Raw genomic sequence first — 6,000 nt, forward strand, 5'->3', positions numbered from 1 at the left:
CCTTTTTGTGCCTAGTTGTCATAGTTAAGCTTCTCCCTTATGCCATCCTTGCTTTCAAAAGAAATGACTCTGCAGCATGCCAGAAATTGAAATGTTTATCTTTGTCTTAATCCTCTAGAAGAGAAAAGTATCCAATTTCCCTGTGGGATAATAAAAATCATAGATGACACTTTCTGAATGTTTATCGTGTGCTGGGTAGCATCCTATCACTTTGTACAGATTAATTTATTTCATTCTCACCACAACCCTAGGAGGTAAATGCTATCATCATCACCATTGTACAAATAAAGAAACCGAGGCACAGAATTTAAGTCTACTTGCTTATAAATTTTGCCTTTCTTATCATGAAAAAGGAAAAGAGTGCTGAATGACAGCGCCAAAAATTTTCTTCTATTTGTTTTTAAACAAACTTCAATCTAGACTTAATAAAAATCAAGTCCAAAAAAAAGAAGCAAAAAGAGAAATTCATCCCTGAGGAGCCTAGCATAGTGCCTAAGTGTATCATTGCGAAACAATCTGTTAAGGAGTTTCTAAAATCCATGTGGATGTGGAGCTATGTAAATCCAAAGAGTGGAGGATCTAGAAAGCACAAAAATCTGTGTCCACCAGGTGGCACTAGTGCCTCTGGATGAGGGGAGTGGGGGGAACACTTCCGATTGCGCCGTCAGCACCCTTGGCAAAAAGATCCCAGTACTGGCCGTCAGGTTCCCAGGCCCATAGCTTTGTATCCAGGGCGAGTTGACGAGCTGTCAGACACCCACCAGTGCACTCTGCCAATTCTGCTAAAAGAGGAAGAAAGTTCTCAGGTGCATAGTCACTGTGGTGTAGTGATAGATGTAGAGTTTCAAATCCAAGTTCAAAGGCGACTTTCTTGAAATCCCAGCCCTACCGGTTACTAGTTGTATCACCGTGAGCAAGTTACTTAACCTGTCTGTGTTCTAGGATCTTTATCCGTGAAATGGGCACAATCCTTGTACCACCTCATTTTGCAACACCTGGTGTAACAGTGCGCTGCTCACAGAGGGTCCTAGTAAATGTTCTATGAAATTGAACTAATAACATGACCTTTCAGTAGCTGGGCACTCAAATGTAGTCAAAATTTTACTCAGCTCAAATTATACTGTACCATCAAGGAGACAAACCTGAGTTTCCGTTTTAAATGCTAGTGTAAAGCTGTGACTATTTACTACATGGAAGATGGTCGTTAGAACAAGAAGTATGGATTTAGCATCTCCAGTGAGCTAGTCACTTCTCTGGGTGCTGCTGCTGCAAAGATGAGCAAGGCAGGCACCGCCCCCACCCTCACAAAATTTATAATCTAGTAGGGAACAGAAACGTAAAATAAATAATGACATGAAAGCAAGCAATTACAAACGTGCAAAGTACCAAGTCCTATAGGAAGGGAAAACAGATGGAACTAACCTAGTCCAGGGGGCCAGGGCAGGCTTCAAAAAGGAAGTGATGGCAGGAGGTAAGCAGGTAATTAGGCAAAAGGAGGGTGGATAAGCATTCCAGGCAAAAGAAATGGCATTTGCATAGGCCCCTAAGTGGGAAGGACCTGCTTAATTCCAACCACTGGGAAAAGTCCAGTGGAGCTGAAGGGGAGAAAGTGGGACAGAGAGGCTGGAAGCTGGAGAGTTCGCCTACTGGGCAACAAGAAGTAGTCTGAAAGGATTTTGAGTAGAAAAGTCACATGAAAAATGTGCATTTCTGAAGGGTCCCTATGACTGAAAGGAGGAGGCAGGGGCTGGGCTGAGGGGGTAAGGCTGCACTGGGAGAAACCAGCGCAAAAACTTGTATTATTTCAGCCTGAGCCAGTGTGGCAGGAAGTGAGTGGCTCTGAGAGATGGATTTGCTGATTAATACGTGAGAGGGAGGAATCAGGTTTCCAGCTTAAGCAAGAGGAGGGATGGTATTGCCATTTCCCAAGGCAGAGGATGCCAGAGACAGCAGTTTGGGAGGAAAGTTTGTGTGTTCATTTCAGGATACGTTGAGTTCTGGGCATTTAACAAATATTCCAGAAGAGCTGTTAAGAAAGCACTTATAGGGGGTCTGGCCCCGTGGCCGAGTGGTTAAGTTTGCGCGCTCCGCTGCAGGCGGCCCAGTGTTTCGTTGGTTCGAATCCTGGGCGCGGACACGGCACTGCTCGTCAGACCACGCTGAGACAGCGTCCCACATACCACAACTAGAAGAACCCACAACGAAGAATACACAACTATGTACCGGGGGGCTTTGGGGAGAAAAAGGAAAAAATAAAAAAATCTTTAAAAAAAAAAAAAAGAAAGCACTTATAGGTGTGGAGCTCAAAAGAAAGACTGTGGTTGTTCGTACAGATTTAGGTGTTAATCAGCATACAGATATGAATGGAAGCTACGATGAGACCCTCCAATAAAGAAGGAAGTGAAGTGTGAGAAGGGAAGCTGTCCCAGGACAGAACTCTAGGGAATGCCACCATTTTCTAAATGGGTAGAGATTAGGAATTAACAATCTGTGATGAAAACAGAGAAGGAGCAGTCAGAGGTGTAGGAGGAAAACCAGAAGGCCCGGTTCCCCTCCCCCGAAATGACTGAGAAAGAGGAAGCGGCCAGTGGTATGGAAAGCTACTGCAAAGTCAGGCAAGATGAGGACTAAATGCGTTCTTTGGATTTGGGGACTAAGAGGTCACTGGTGACCTTGGTGGGATCAGTTTCTATGGCACGCTGAGGGTAAAAGCCAGACTACAGGGAGTTGAAAAGTTCAGTGTGGATTAAAGAAATGATGATAATATATGCTAAAAACATTTTCTAGAAGTTTGGTGGGAAGGTGAGTTAGATGGAGGGCTCTTTTCAAATGAGAGAAACGAGAGCAATTTTCCATGCTGATGCAGCAAGGCCAGGAGAGAGAGAGGTTGAAAATACAGGCAAGAGAAAGATTCCCAAGAAGGCGGCTGGGGACAGGATCCAGAACACAGGAGGAGGGACAGCTTCCCACGAGAGGGACAGGATGAGGCACACTCAGGAATGCAGATTTGGTAACAGGAAGTTGGTGTGGTTCCTACGTAAATGCTTGCGGACGTCTCTTAAAGACAGCCGGTGTCATCTGCTGAGAGTGAGGGCGTGATGGCCTCAGAGGCGTGAGCACAGGGGAGTTGTGAAGCAGTCAAAGTACAAGCCATGCAAGATGAGGACCCCATTGAGGTTGGTGACTCTTCACTTAGAGTGATGCAAATAGGAGAAGTTACGTGATTTTCTGCAGCAACGTTCACGGCCCAGAGGTTACACTCAGAGGGTGAACTCTTGTATTCATTCACTCAGATTTTTGTTGTGCATCTGCTCTGTGCCAGACTCTCTGCTATGCACTGGGTTCTGCTGGGTAGATGTCATACAAGAAAAACTAGGACAAGGTAACTTTGGATATTAGCGAGAGAGTGATTTAAATGGCGGACCACTGAATCTTAGCTACGTAAGGGAGGAAAGACTTCTCCTCTAGCCTCTTAGGTTCTGTGGCTGGGCCTGAGAATTAAACCGACAAAAGACAGATTAAGGGGAGAAGAGCATATGTTTTATTTGGTGTTAATATTTCCACGTGACAGGGGAGCTGTCCTAGAAAAGAAATGAGACCCAGAGAGCAGATAGGCATGAGAGCTTATATACCATTTCAACAAAGAACAATACATTGTGGAGATGTGACAACGAAAAAAGGGTTTCAGGCTAGGGACAGTAAATTGTGGGAAAGTGACTAGAAACTAATGAAAGATAAGGGCTATTTTAGTAGTCTGTATGTACAGATTCATCTCATCTCCAGTGATAAGAATGTTCTCACTGGTCCAGAGAGGGCATCTTTCTCACGGGAAATTTATGTCCTGCTTTTAGGAGAAAGCAGGCAATCTGAGAGCCCTCCCACGTCTGCTGCCTTCAGCTCAGAATAATCAATACGCCAAAGTGGCATCTTTTGGGGTGGCAGGTTCTGATTCCCTTCAGCTAGATAGAAGGAAAATGAAAGGAAGAGAGAACTAACGAATGTGTAGACAGTAAGCAAGAAAGCCATAGGAGGTCTCAATGAAATGAAAGAATAGGTGTCCTGGGGTATTTGCTAAGACCATGGCCAGAGCCTAAGATTCCTGAGTTACTGATGTGAACTATTGATGTGGCTCTAAGAATTGGTGGCTGAGGTGAAGGACAGATGATGTCACCACAGCAACCTGAGTGATCTTTTTTAAAATGCATATTTGAACATGTCACACTTACACATAAAGCCTTTGGGTTGTTCTTAGTAAGAAGACAAGAAATTCTTATCATGGTTTCTGAGGCCCTGCTCACTCCTTCCAGCTTCACCTCATGATGTCTCTTCCCAGCCACTCTGGTCTTCAACCTCAGGGCCTTTGAAAATGCTGTTTCTTTGATCTGCAGTGCTACGCCCTCACCCAGCCCTCAAAAGCTCTATCAGGTTAACCCCTACTCAACCTTCACTATTTAGTATCAACATAAAGTCACTGCCTCAGAAAGAGCATCCTTTGCCTTCAAACTCATTCCATGACCTTTTCTTTCACAGCAATTATTACAAGGTCTCATACATTTGTGTGATCTTTAAAAAATTATTTTTATGTCTCCCCCACAAATGATACTCCCCATGGGAGTAACAACCATGCATACTTTGCTACTTATTGCATTCCAACAACGAGTATTGTGCCTGGTACATATCAGGTGCTTAATAAGTATTTGTTAAGTGAGTGGATCAATAAAGAGGTGAAGTGGGTTGCCCAAAGTCACTGACCGGAATTGCTAAGAATAACAATACTATAATTTACAAAATGTGTTCATTAAATTTTATACCTTTCATACATTTGCCTATGTGTCACAATGGGTGAATGACACCAACAGACACGGCTGATGGTGAAGAATACCAAAACTTGAGGAGACAGTGATATAAAACAGGAGGTAACCCAGCATGGAAGTCTGATACCCAGAAGTCTTCCCTGGCGTTTCCTGTGCAGAATGAGGGTTGTGACGGGGCAAGATAATCCCTTTTCCATAATTACAGGAGGATTTGCTCTATTCTGGTCTCCTCCTGCCTGACTATTGTGGAAATTCTAGCTACCTACGTGCCTGCCCACCAGGAGCAAGTGTATGTGCAAAACGGCCCGTGCGCATCCCTGAGCATTGACTGCCAGCCTGCGTGCTGAGAAGGTCAGTTTCGCAGGAGCATTCCCAGCAGGCCCCAGGCCTGTCTCAGGTCTAGACCTGCCCATCTCTTCCCTTACTATCTTGAGCCTTCATTTAAACAATTCGCAGCAAGATACTTTGACCTATTACCTGAGGATTTTGGTCATATATTTTTCTTGTAACCCCCAGCCCTTCTTCCATTTTGCAGCCAGACCACAGGCCATCCACTGGCTCAGAGAAAAAAGAAGTGTTTTCTTGACTTGAGTTCAAATACATAAACCGAACAGGGAATGAGGTGTTCCCAGGTGAAGTTAATGGGTTTGAGAGGATCCACAAGGATGTAGAAAGATTTTCCGCCCCAAAGGATCATTTGATGGGTCAAGAGTGATAAGTTTTTCTGAATGTCAGAGGGGGAATAAAGTACATGAAATGCCAGTCTGTTCCTAAAAAAAAGGCAGCTCCCTGCCCCCCACCGTTGGATGGGAGACAACAGAAATCCCAGGGAAGTAAGGTAACCGCCTGAATTGCAGGGAGAGCTTGAGGAAGCTTCAAGACGTCAGAATAGAAATGGCCGTGGAGTTTGTCTCACTTCGTGGGCCTGAGGCTGCCTCACAGGGCGCCGCTAGACGGACTTGCTGTGGCTCTGTGGAATGATCACAGTACGCTCAGCAGGAGCACAGAACCGCTGGAGGCCCTTGGACAGCCCCCCAGGCCCCACCCCCTGACATGCAGGACCTCAGGAGCAGCCTAGGTAGCAAGGACAATCATGAACCTTAACGGACCCTTTGGATGGGACCAAAGTCTGTCCAAGCAGCCGTCTGCGTAGCCCACTCTCCCGGGGCCCGATGAGACAACAGCG

Source organism: Equus caballus, chromosome 18 (assembly GCF_041296265.1).
Source record: "Equus caballus isolate H_3958 breed thoroughbred chromosome 18, TB-T2T, whole genome shotgun sequence".
Taxonomy (NCBI): domain Eukaryota; kingdom Metazoa; phylum Chordata; class Mammalia; order Perissodactyla; family Equidae; genus Equus; species Equus caballus.